The 14,192-nt window shown below is 33.1% G+C and overlaps 1 long non-coding RNA gene and 1 pseudogene across 3 annotated transcripts; one reads left to right on the top strand and one right to left on the bottom strand.

Moving 5' to 3' along the window:
* Positions 1-5,882: 5,882 nt before the first annotated feature.
* Positions 5,883-6,702, top strand: LOC145016303 (protein MOTHER of FT and TFL1 pseudogene; annotated as a pseudogene). The gene is made up of 3 exons (XR_013666172.1): positions 5,883-6,139; positions 6,303-6,343; positions 6,479-6,702. The product of XR_013666172.1 is annotated as a protein MOTHER of FT and TFL1 pseudogene (transcript).
* Positions 6,703-8,872: 2,170 nt separating this feature from the next.
* On the bottom strand, positions 8,873-12,428 carry LOC145017706 (uncharacterized). Of its 2 annotated transcripts, none has more exons than XR_013666629.1 (6): positions 12,318-12,428; positions 10,309-11,715; positions 10,009-10,062; positions 9,528-9,901; positions 9,346-9,415; positions 8,873-9,019 (listed from the first exon to the last, which is right to left on the bottom strand). It is a non-coding gene; the product is annotated as an uncharacterized LOC145017706 (long non-coding RNA). The 2 variants fall into 2 exon arrangements; XR_013666628.1 differs by having other exon boundaries at positions 9,532-9,901.
* Between the last annotated feature and the right edge of the window lie 1,764 nt (positions 12,429-14,192).

The following is a 14,192-nucleotide window of genomic DNA, read 5'->3' as shown; positions in this document are numbered from 1 at the left end:
GGCTTAAGATTGTGGGGGGGGGGGGGGGGGGTGTTAGTGTTAAGCACTTATTGGCTATGCAAGACTATAAAGTTGGAAACTTTTTGGTCAAGGACAACATTTTGGACTTCGATCTGGTTTTGGACGAAAAGTCTTAAGGTATTAAGCCCTTTTGACAAGGGGTTGCTGACCAGGCGCGTATGTTGGGCATACCGAAGGGTATGCTGCACATACGTAGTCTTCACTAGACTCATCGGTCAAACATAGTAAGCCCCATGTACATTTGTGTATGCCCCATATACTCGGCTGGTTTGTTAGATTTGACCAATCTTGACCAAAGGGTATTTTAGGTAACTTTGTATTAATTTTTGTTGGGCAATATTATGGATAATAGGTGTCGAGTAAAGCTGGTTTTCAGAGCAGAGGTTTATTCTACTTGCGTTCAGACTTATAGGTGAGTTTTCCTGACTATACTCGTGGGTCGAATGCACCAATGCTGACCCACTAGATCATTTATCGTAGTTAGTATAGTACTATGCTAGTATATGGTTAATTAGTAGATCTACATGATTATCTGTATTTGTTAGTTTTTTTTTTTATCTATTACATATGTTGACATATTGTGGTTGGATTGAGGCAGTCCTACTTTGTTCTGAAGGTTAAGAGACATGGGGGCGGCCTGGATAGGCTGCAGGCCCTACGTGGTGGTCCAGTCATGCCAAAGGCCCGGAGAGCAGTCTAGATAGACTGTAGGCCCTGTGAGGCGGTCTAGTTAGGCTGAAGGCTCATGTTTTGATGATTTGTTTGTTATGTAGTATGTTGCTACTTTGGGGCTCACTATGCTTTAGTTTCAGTTTTAGTTTATTGTTTTAGGTATTTCTGAGGATCGTGAAAAAATGAATGCCTGATCGTGCACATCTTCCTATTTCTGTGATATGGATTTTTGGGATACTCTGATATGACTTTATTTTTGAAACAATAACTCTTCTTGTAAACAATGATGGTTAATGGTTGATTTCAAAATTTCAAAAATTTTGTGATTTTTGGAGTGTTACAGTTATGTTGGTGTTATGGCAAATTGTTTCGCAAGGATAATGAGCCTTAGAATATTCAAGAGGGTGAAAAAAAACATGTTGACATAGACAATGTTACATCGAATTTCCCTTGAAGGTGTACACCTTTGGTCTCGTTGGAGTTTGAAATGCCATATATGTTAATCTGCTTCGACAACAACCAGATGATGGTCGGAATGGTGCCCAACCTCAATAAAACCTATAGTTCGTAGAGGCAGTTGTACAACATGTCAGATTCAGGTACTCAGAAATGAGATGGTGTGTGGAAGGATGATAATGTAAATCATCAACTGTGAAATAGAAAATAATAAAAGGAATGAATATGGGAGCTTTAATAATCAAGGAAAGAGTTGTTCTTCTTTATGGGAATTGAAACCAAAACAAAGGTGCATGTATTCAATGATTGAATAGTTCTTTTATACTATGAATTTAGGAGGTGAGGACATGTAATGTGAAAGGGCATGAAAGAGATATCATTTCAATTGTATTAGAATAAGGTTCATGTAGATTTTGAATGAGTATTTTATCTAAAAAATCTCAAACTATTAGGATAGGAAAAAGTGTGGGTGGATAAAAGGCTTTATGTGAGGATCATGGTATTAATTTTTAGGAGTTCAAGAAATCATGATGACCGTATTGGATATTTTGGTGATGAGATGTTATATACTTTTCATTTTGATTATCCTAAGTCTTTGAGAGGGGAGATTATGATGTATCTTTTTCTATTTGAAATTATTTTATGTTTTAAAAAGAATAAGTCATGAGTATGGACAATTCTTTCAGGTTTTTATCTCTCCCAAACATGAAATGACTATTATATCTTTACTAAATAGTATATGTATCTTTTTTTCTAATTTATTTATTTCTTTATTATTATAAAATTAAATTAAGATCCTTAAGCATACAACCATCTAAGATTAGGTATTACCACCACACTTGATGTCGCCCTCCTCAATCTCATCATATTCTTCTTCAAACCCTCAGGCCCTCCCCCATTTTAAAACAAAAAGTAGATCGCCAAAGCGGGTGACCTAGCCAAAATGAAACCGAAACTTAAGTAGTTCTAGAGGATTAATTCATATCATTTTGTATCTTATTCAAAACATGTTTGGATATTAATATTATTGCTTTTGATTTATGAATGAGATACTGAAAAGGGTTATATAAAAGATAGGATTAAGAAGATTAGAAAATAACAAGGTTTAAAAATATAAGTGTGAATTTTTGAGTTAATTACGAAAAGGTGGGTTTATATTGATATGAAAGCAATAAACAAGAGATTAAAATGGTTTTTTATCTCTAAAGAAATAAAAATATGGATGATGATGATGAGAGTTTTAGTTGGAGTTTCAAATAAATATGATGTTTTAAAATATTAGATAACCATATTTTTATCAACGATAATAATAAATATATTAATAGATAAATGGTAAAATATCATTAATGTTTTGATGCATTTTATTTGGCTATCAACTTGAAAGTTAGATAGCAATTTAGTCATTACTATTAATAGCGATTACAATAAGAAACGAAATAACATAACTATAATAAGTGAAATTAAATATTTTCCCATCGTCTTCGTCGTCGTCGTGATGTGTCTTCTACATTTTTATTTCTTTAGAAATAAATAAACATTTTCAATATCTTGTTTATTGATTTCGTATCAATATAAACCCATATTTTCCTAATTAACCCAAATTTAAACGTCGCACTTGTATTTTAAAACCTTGCTATTTTCATATAACCCTTGTTATTGTCTCGTTCACAAATCTAAAGCAATAATACTAATGTGCCCAAGGAAACATGTTTTGAATATTGATACAAGATTATATAAATTAATCCTCTAAAACTACTCAATATTCGAGATTCAGTTGTCGAGTATTATCTCAACAATGTTAAGAGTTACGATTAAAAAAACAATTCACATTCGATGCACCGTGTCAAAGAGGTGATGCACTAAGAATCCTGTTTGACTTTTCTTTATTTTTCTTAAATAGCAATGTACTTTTGGTTCTTCATTTAATATATTAAAATGCCAAATACTTTTACTTTATGAGTCTTATAAAGAACTAGAAGCCCATCATTGATCACTTTTAATTCAAATATCTCGATATGAATACCCAAAACTTTTATCGTATGCCAAGAGGGGGGGGGGGGGGGGGATGCTTTGGAAAAAAAAATGGTGGCACTGATCCTTATGGGAAGGTTATAACTCCAAGTCTAAAATCCATTGGGTATTGTGGGATAAATTCATAACTTCAAAAGAAAAGGCTGATTCGATATATTAATCATCTAAAAACTACTCAAGATTCAAGATTCAGTTGTCGAGTATTATCTCAACAATGTTGAGAGTTACAATTAAAAAACAATTCACATTCGATGCACCGTGTCAAAGAGGTGACACACTACGAATCCTGTTTGACTTTTCTTGATTTTTCTTAAATAGCAATGTACTTTTGGTTCTTCATTTCCTATATTAAAATGCCAAATACTTTTACTTTACGAGTCTTATAAAGAACTAGAAGCCTATCATTGATCGCTTTTAATTTAAATCTCTCGATATGATACCCAAAACCTTTATCGTATGCCGAGGGGGGGGGGGGGGGGGGGGGGGGGGAAGGATTAACTCTTTTAAAGGTGGTCCTTGAAAACTTTCCAACATACTATCTCTTCCTCTTCAAAGCTCCAATGGGAGGTGATGGGTGCTTTGGAAAAAAAATGTGGTGCTGATCCCTATGGGAAGGTTATCACTCTAAGTCTAAAATCCATTGGGTATCGTGGGATAAATTCATAGCTTTAAAAGAAAATGGTGACTCAATGTAGGGTCATTTAATGCACTTACATTGCACTAATTGTCAAATGATGGTGTGATTGAGGCTCGATAATTTTTCTCTTTGGCGCCGGGTCATTGGTGGTCTACATAATTTTACACAAAATGCCTTTGATTAGATGTTAAGAAAATTAGTTACTAGCATGGGGAACAACATTGATGGGGCTTCCACTGATTAAAGAGGTTTGGGCTTGGATTCAACTACGTTCTCAATAAACTTATTGGATCATGCCTTAATACGTAATTTTGGTAGGACGAATGATGGGTTGTTGTGAAATTCAAATTTTTATTTCTTAAGCCGTACATCTTGGAGAATACGAAACAAATTCTTGGTTGCTGATAGAGTAACACCTAACAAGTTCATTTTGGATTGGAGGGATGATCAGACTGCATCGATTTTTTCCCAAGATTTGTATCAATTAGAATATGCCACTAGTTTGTTTATTCCCAATAATGACCCCAATGCATGTCGATATGATCTCACCTATGATGGTCAATATATTATCAATGTCCTTCAAAGTAAATTGGACGAGTTTGCTCGTGATGTAATGGGCACTATAATTGAATGGATGAAAGAATTCCCATTGAAGATTCCATGTTTTATATGGAGGGAAAAATAGGAAGAATTTCATCCGCAACATCACTTGGAAGAATTTCATCCGCAACATCACTTGAAAGAATTTCATCCGCAACATCACTTGCAACCACCCCACCATTTGCATGTACTATAATAATGCAATGGAATGTGCAAACCATATACTTATGGGGTGTGATTTTGCCAAAATTACATGGGAATGGATTATGAGTTGGTGTGGTATCATCCGAGGCCTATTTTTGCAATGGATGAACCGTTAGACTTTGCGGCAAATCGGGGTCATTGCCATAAGAAGAGGAAGAGGAAGAGGCTTATGACTATTTGCTATGGCATGATGTGGTGCCTATTAGTATTAGGCAATGATAAAATCTTTAAGTATGCAAAACATCCCCAACCATAATCGCCGACAATATACAATCGTTGGTGTTTCTTTGGTTAAAAATTTTTAGACAGATAATGATCAATAAGTTAAATTCATAAAAAAAACTATAAAGAAAATTGACCCATTAGAGATATCATTTAACTAGAGATCAGAGTTATTTGAATAATAAGTTCGCAAACATATTAACTGATAACATAGCTTTATCATAATTGGATATGATTTTATAATAATGTTATGTGTTGGCAGTGTAGCGTATTAATTTAATAAGATAAAAAAGATATTTGAGGGAAAAATTATTCAATCCTTTTCACTGGTACTATATAACTAAAACTAATGACTTCATTTGACTCATTACCCTCTTAATTGGCTTATTTTGTAAGTGGATTTATTAATTAATATACTAATGTTCTTTCCACAGCAAGCCGGTAAACTTGACTCTTACGATTACAAATTCGACATTACAATGGAAAAACATATTGCAATCACCATTTGAACCTACATGGCTACATCCCATCAAAATAAAGGAACAAACTGGGAAAACTTCATAAAAATACCGTCTAAACTAAACGCTACGCGGCATAAACTTTAGTCACATATTAAAGCACATGAGGCAATGTTTCACGCAATAGAACTGCACATCTCACCTCAACTTTGCACAACAATGCACAACATTTCTTTGTCAAGTTTCAATTTTCTCATCATGAATTATAACATGTATTACATGCATGTGTTGGTAGTGTAAAGGTGACGTAGCTATCATCAATCTTGGTAGTTTGTTTTCTACCTTGTAAAAAGTCGAAAAAGAGAGTCATGAGGGTGGATATAAGGAGTAGAATTGATCTTGTAATGATTTTCTTGTTGCGTTAAAACTTGCTTTTATATGGTTTATAATGTGTGACTTGCAATGACTACCTTCATGTTTTCATGTGACAAGTACTCACAAGACACATCTTCTTCATAGCCCCGACATCCTCTATATAAAGAGCTCAAATAAGCATAATAGATACACAAACACAGAGTAAAATGTTTGAATATCTTCAAGTTATTAGAGAGGTTGTTGGAGACATGGCACAACCACTTTTACCTACGTTTCCTATGACAGTGTACTATGGAAACGAAAGGGTGTTCAATGGTCGTGAATTTAAGGCATGTGATGTTGACATTGCTCCAAGGGTTTTCATTGGAGGTGGACCAAGCGAGTTGTACACGCTGATTATGATTATGGTTGATCCAGATGCACCAGACCCAAATGATCCATGTTTGAAACAAGTTGTCTCATGGTTCGTCTCTCTCTGTAAACAATCAATTTAGCTATTGTTGATTTTCGGTGTCTTAAACACTATATGATCACAAACCAATACATTTTTTTTTAACTATTTTTATTTGTAGTGTCACAATGTTCATCATATGTTTATTAACACTTAAGCAATGTGTTGTTTTTAGGATTGTGATCAACATTCGTGGCGGGACTTCACATTCTCAAGGTAAAACAAGTAATTTTCCGATGAACACAATTTGTGTCATGTTTCTATAAAAACCCCGATTGAATTACCGATGTGTTATTATTTTTTTTTATGATATTTCTAGTTTTATATAATTATTTATTATGTATATTATAGGCACTGAAGTTGTACCATACGAGGCATCTAGTCCTGAAGTTGGTATCCATCGTAACATATTCGTTCTGTACAAGCAACAATCTCAACTTGATAATATTGAAACACTTGCATCTCGATTTTGCTTTAACATTCGAGCTTTCGCAACCGAAAACAACCTTGGAAATCCTGTTAGTGTTATTTACTTTACCATGCGACAAACTAATAAAAGAAAGAGAGGAGAGTGATTAATGGCTCAGTTCTTTGTTTCATATTATTCTATATATGTGTAAAGTGCTCTTCACTTATTATCGTTGTAGCTATTATATATTTATGTGTATGTAATAACGAATTTGCATCTTAAATCTTAAATAAATAATATTATCATGACTCTAAATGTGATAGTGAACCTTGCATGTTAGATAAGCTGGTGGCGCTCAATGTCGCAGCCCTGTTGTTGCTAAAGATGTCACTCTCGCTATATCCTCTTGATAACTAGACAATCCAATGATTTTTCTTACTTCTCAATAGGGCAATAGCAGTGACAACTTGTCGTCGCTAAGACTTTCCAAAAAATCTACCATACTTTCACCCCATAATTTCACTATCACCACTAATGATGTCGCTGCTATTGTTACTAAAGCAGTCGTTGCTATTGCCTTGTTGCAACAAAAGTCACCATTGATTTCTCCAAATCACATTAAACCCCTTCTTTCTATTTTCCTAAGTATATATGAGCCATTCACTTTACACTTAATTTGTTGCCGCCAACCACGATGATCTCCATATTCCCAACTCTTATGCCTACGGTTGCCATGTATTTGCTTGGTAATATTCTTCATCATTTTCTCTGGCCTTTTCTCCATGCCCCTTTTTAGTGTCCTTGATCTTCATCATTTCTTTGGCGGCAGAACACTAACACCACCACCATGAGTAACCAGACTCCTCCTTTGCTATCGGGCGAAAACCACCGCCACTACCCACTAGGTAAGTAATGCTATTCTTTCTTCATGGATTTTTCTCCAAAGCTAGCCATGAATTTCATGCTAATGATCTGGTTTAGATGTCTAGAATGAATCCTTTATGATTACGAATGAATCCTTCATACTTCTAATATCGTGTTAGAACTAGTAAAAGACATCCTTTATGCTTCTGATTTTGGGATTGTTTCTGATTTTTGGGACTTTTCTGAATTGTGAGTTTGTTTCATAATTATAGTTTTTGTGTGTAGCTTATACTTAAAGAAACAACCCCATATTGGATCATGTGATCTTTTTATGCTTTCTTAATGCGTGTAAATATATCCCCGTATTGGATGTGTCTCGTTTTTGTATGCTTAGAATCGAAGAAACAACCCCGTATTGAAACGTCTAAGAGAGACGTTGAAGTATTTGAGGAAGCGTATGATTAAAACACTTTATTTGTAATCACACCTGACTCGTTGTTATAGACAACTTTATATAATATTCTTGTTGTGATAGAAAATTTTCACTGGTTTCCTTTCATGTAGTTTAGTCTCAACTTAATATTAAAATAATAACATCATAAACATTTCCAAATACCATATATCATTTAATTCTTGTAACTCACACTTTCTTTATTTTTAACCATATTACTTCATTTTTGCAATTTATTTCAAATCTTATAACAATGTAACGATTATGTTATTATATACTTTGTAAAGGCATAATTGTTATTTTTGGCAAATTGTCCCAAAGTGGACTAATTAGTAGTCTTTTCCAAAAAGTGACATTTTCATACTCATTCATGCTTTACCAATTGTTATTTTACTTCGATACATCACATAAGTGGTTTCTACATAAATATCACTACAAGAAACGAGACCTATAGGGACGACAACTGTCGTCTCTATAGATACTAAAGTCGCCCCGATAGATGGTAGCAACGACAAGTCGTCCCTATGTCGTTCGTCTCCACAGCCCCGTCGCAACAAATTATTTTTGTCGTCGCTATACATATCGTTGCAATAGCTTACCTATAGAGACGACATATTGTCTCTAAAGGGTTCATTGCTATACTTTTCCGATCACCATAGATAAAGCTATAGAGATGACATGTTGTCCCAATAGAAATAACTATAGAGACGACATGTCGTTTCTATAGATAAAGCCATCACATACACCGGCCTATAGCGACAACATACCGTGGTAGTAGATTAACCTATATATATGATTTGTCCCTATACATTTACCTATAGAAACGACATGTCGTCTCTATAGGTATGCCCACAAGTTTACACCCTGCTCTTTTTTCTGTGTATTTTTCGAGTTTTGACAATCCCAAAATAGTTAAAGCAATATATTTACAAAATAGCTAAAGCTGTAAATTTAATTGCAATAAATAGTGTTAAATGATTTTATTATATGCTTTAAACGGTACTTAAAGGAAGATTCCCAAACATTACATGTTTTAAAACTATACTAGTTCAGATCTACCAAACTTTGCATCAAATTCTTCAATTGTTTATACTCCCAATTTCAAAACACCTCCAATAACTTGTAAAGCTTCAAGCATAGTACCTGTTAAGCCTCTAATAAGCAACACCTACATTTTCAAACTTAAATTACAAAGTGAGAAGAGCATATCTACAAGTAATGTTTTTTTTTTTTTTTTTTTTCTATTATTTATTGTCTGCATAAAGTGTTGACTAGATATATGATTATTTAAAATATGGTGAAGCCTGACTTTCTCTATTATGCTCTTTTTGAACGAAAACTACAATAAAAAAGGAAGGAATCAGATTCTTTTAAGAATGGTCCATTCCATTCCACTACACAAACCAAACAGACATTTTTTTTTTCAGTTCGATGGAATGAACGATTCCATTCCTTTCCCAATTCCAACATACCAAACACTACCTAAAAGTTTACCTTCCCCCTCCTATTCCGCCTTTTGTTAAAACAGAAACAACCACCACCACTCGATCCAGACTCATATTCCCTGTATAACAAAAACCAAAAGAATTGTTACAAATTATTGTATTCTGCAAAAGGGTATTTCGGTCTTTTACCTTCACACAAGAAAAAAAAGAACTAGTTTGTTGACCACTTACTTACTCGTTAAACTGCCATCATGCAACAAGCTCGGTGACATCAGAAACTACTGCCCAATATGTTCCTTCAAAAGGGTATTTCCATCTTTTATCTTAAAAAGATTAAGTTCACGTGTCAACTCATCTTCCCATTTCTCCTGTGACAATGGTTCCATCGCCACCATCTGCCGTTGGTGGTCACCACCATCTTGTGGTAATACCTGATTCCATTCCAATTTTGTAAGCACGTAGTTTCTAACCGTTGTTTGTGAATGATCGATTCTATTCTTTGGACCGGATTCCTGGTTTTGGGGGGGGTTTTCCCCCTTTTGCAACAAGTGGAGATGCAACTCTAGAATTGATGATTTCGGACATCTTTCCGTCCGAACTTTGAACTGCAGAAACAGAATAGGAAGACAATTAATTCTCAAGTGAAATCATTAACTTTGTGATATAAATTTAAAAAGTTGAAACTTTAAAAGTTTAGATTAAAGTCACATACACAGCTCTCAACGTCAAATGATTCTCAAGAAAGTACACATCCATTGTAAATAGGCTGGAAAAGACAATTATTGTTAATAATTGGTTAAGTGATCAAAACTTACACAATTGTATATACAAAAAAGCCAACATGATCTACCGGTGATATCATGCGATTATAACATCATTTTTATCAGTTTTACCTTGTACGTTACTTTACACAATATGATATTAGAGAAATTTATTTGTATATAAGTTTGATGATAAGAAATCGCATGTAGATATTCATCAATGTAACAAAGATTTCAAATCTGTAGTGTACCTTTATTGAAATCGTCATGCTAGTAATGTACAGACATAGAGTGGGCATATAGTTGTTGTGCAGTGGAGTCCGGGTGGTAAACTGGCCGTTGATTTCGTATCTGGAAAGAAGCAAATCTTTGATCATAGGAGAAAGAATAGTTATCGCTGCTGATGAGGCTAGAGTTGAAGGCGATTGTCCCCTGTGCTGGGGGGTGTTCGGCGTCTACCAGTCACCGATCGAGAGAGAGGAAAATGTGAAAACAGTTGCGATTGAACGAGAGAAGGTGATGACATATTCACGATTTCTGGAGTAGAAACCTATGGGATGATCCACACCCCTTCAATATTCTGATTAAACAACAAATTAAAAAAAACATATAAAATACATCTAATTTATTTGTTTCTGGGAAGACCTATCGTCCCTGTATGCTTTCCGTATCCCGCGAAAATTCCCGCCTAAATTGTCGGGGTGACATGTCGTAGCTACATCTTTTCAGAAACCCACCAATTATCAGCATAACCTTTTGCAACAACACATCGTTTCTATAGATGATCTATAGAAACGACTTTTGTTGTCCCTATAGGTATCGTCCCTATAGATGTGTATTCTTGTAGTGAATTAAGTTCCAATACACCATTTAAACAAACTTTTATTTTGATATTTTTCTTAATTAGGCATCCTACTCGTTATAAGGTAATTTCATGTATTTTAGAATGCCTTTCATGTAAATTTCAGGATAAATTTGTTTATAAGTATGTACCAATGCTTATACACATGAAAACATTATGAGATTCTATACTTTATGCTCATTAGCATAATCTATTTTCAACAAAATTATTAGAAACATAAACAATTTCTCTAACATACCATTTTCCATATTTTTTGTTATCAATATGCTTCCAACATTATTTTAAACTCATTTCCCTACTAAAATATCTACTTTACTTATGTGATAAAAAAAATATAATATCCAAACACTTATGGAAGTAATTTACTTCTTTTCTCGACCAAACATGGCCTTTTATTTAATTTTTGCATTATCATATAACAAGGAAACATAGTAATCAAGCTTTTATCATTTATCATACTTGCATTTTATATGTTCCAGTTAGTATTCTGATTTCCAAGTTACCAATTTGGAACATTTTTTATTAGACTTTTCAAGCATCCATATCTACTTTCTTTGTTACACATATTAATTCTTGTTAATTTTGGTGCTCCCATTTCAATTAACCCATTTTGTTATTATCTACATCAATAATGGCAAAAGCACAAATTCAATAAACAAATAATTAATCCATTTTGGTATAATAGCATACAACTTAACTTAGTAGTATCGTATTCTCTATCCCCATTTGAAGAATTCATAACCGAATCAATCTCTTTCATAAACTGTTCCATATCGAGATGCACATCTCTGAATTTCTAAAATAACAAAAATAAATAACTTTATGTTAATTTAAAAAAAAAAAAAAAAAAAAAAGAGAAAAGGAAGCATGGTGATTTGTTTAATAAATGAATAAAAACTTCTCTGTCTCTAGAAACCTCTTCTTACGTTGATTTTGTTATATTACCAGGATCATAATCATTTAAATTCAAGGATTTAGATTGTTCGTTTGCATCAAATTTAGTTACTTTAGGCTTTTGACCAAAAGTCGAGTACTCAACTCTCAATCTCTTCTATATGCAAAAAGATATAAATACCCTCCAATGTAATTAACAAAGACAACTTTAATGTATAACGTATATAAAACACACATGCAAAGGTGAGAGAGAGAGAACCTTTCACAATGCAAAAAATAGAAATTTCATGCCACTTTGAGCATGATTAAAGTAGAAGGATATTTAATTTCTCATAAACATAAGACCAAAAAGTTTCTGACTCATCTTCCATGACATAAGGAATTGGGGATAAGAAATCATTCATATCCCGCAAAAGTTTATTATTGTATTTCATGTATTAAGAAAAATAAATAAAACTAATATTATATCAAGGGAGTTAAAAGAATTAGTAAAAAAAATATTACCTGACAATAACCGATTTCAAAGTTGTAAGATGAGTATCTCATCAAAATATGACTTAGAATATTCACATTTTCATTGTTATCACCTTCATAGAATGGTAGCATTAGATCAGTTCTTACCTTGAAAAAAAACACAAATTAAGTTTAATTAATATTTATAGAAAAAAAAAAGTCCGGATATTTAATGAAGAATATGTTGTTATAGTTAATTAGTTATACCACATCTTTATCAATAAGAAACTTTGTTTCTTTAAATTGGGATTCTTTTATTGATTGCGCTGTGGAAATGCTTAGCAAATGAAAAATAAATAATTGTTACAGAGATTTTTTTTTATATAAAAAATAAGATATGTTGCTAATTAGTGACAAACGTGCCATTGGTTTTTTGAGGGTTTCAAATGCTTGTTGACATGGTGTTGTTCATCATTTAGTGAGAGCATGATCTGAAATCCCTTTGGATGGAATGGAAGGTTCGATGGTCGATTAATGCTTTATTTCTTTTTTTAACCACTTATTATCGAGTTTCTTACAAATTTGTATGTAAATAATGCAAGAAAATTGTGTCATAAAATGCATGATAAAAGAGTTGCAGGTTTTTCATTAAAGAAAAACCCAACTTTTATTCATTCCAATGGAATGAAGCATTATCATTCCATTCCTTTCCCAATTCCAATTCCATCGTATAAAACAAGTACAACCTAATGAATTCAACTACACCTTTCTTCAAATCAGATGTATTATATTGATTGTGAATCCTTGATTCCTATTCAGATTTGTAGCTTTCATTGAGGGTAGAAGTAGTAAAGTTGAGGAAAATAGAGCAGAAGCTACACAATCACTCTCAATATCTATAAATAGGAGTACATTATCTTACACAATTCATTAATTTGTTAAATTAAGAGAGAGAAGTTTAGTATCTGTAATATGTAGTAAGGTTTAAATTAAAAGAAACATACTTCATCCATCTCCTTTTTTAAAGATGTTTAATGCTTTTGAATCTGATCTCCAACCAATATGGAGTAAGCGAAGCCAAAAGAAGACATAAAGAAGTCCACATATTGTACAAAGTATCTACATACCAAGTAAAACCAAAGTAAACTTAGAAACAGGCTAAAATATATGATTTTGCATTGTTGTAATTAATGTTTCTTGAAATATGAAAATGGTATCAAGAAAATTATATAAAGGAAAAGTAGCAAACTTATAGTCATTACAAACAGGGCATTGGCTGCAAATAATAGAATAATTAACTTTATATGAGTCATTGCTATAAGACCTTTCATAATGAAAGGTTCATCACTAATTTATATGGAATCAATTACTGGAACATTGGGTTATGTAATTTTGAGAAAAAAAAAAAAACCATGTTATACGAATTTTTAATCATTATATTTGAAAATTTAAGCAAAAAATGCCAATACCCAATAAATGCTTGTAGCAATACCATTGTGTGTTTCCTTGATACCTGATTTAGAACAATTTCTGAATTATAGAAATCATGTATTTTGAAAAAGAATTTTTTGTGGGGATTTTCATCGATCACCTTGCATGCATCATTTCAACACAATAAATTTCACAGAAAAGACGTACAAGTTGAGACAGGGCGTAAGAAGTTTCATATTTTACGAAATTTGAGAGAGTAGAGACCTTACCAGTATAGGTTGAGTCATCAATCTAACCTGAAAGATGATGATAATCTAAACGCAGGTTAGTTGAAACCTCAAGCCGACACCACCGATCATCAAAGTTTTAGGATTCTTCAGTCGACACAAAATTGCGGAGTTCAATCGACGCAAAATGATGGAAGAGATAGTCATCCCAGCAAAAAAGCGGTGTAGAAAAGGTGATTGGAATCCGGTTAAAAGCTGGCGAGACATC

Source organism: Lactuca saligna, chromosome 9 (assembly GCF_052625555.1).
Source record: "Lactuca saligna cultivar CGN05327 chromosome 9, ASM5262555v1, whole genome shotgun sequence".
Lineage (NCBI taxonomy): Eukaryota > Viridiplantae > Streptophyta > Magnoliopsida > Asterales > Asteraceae > Lactuca > Lactuca saligna.
The sequence above is the reverse complement of the archived record's forward strand: the minus strand, read 5'-3'. Positions and strand labels throughout refer to the sequence as shown.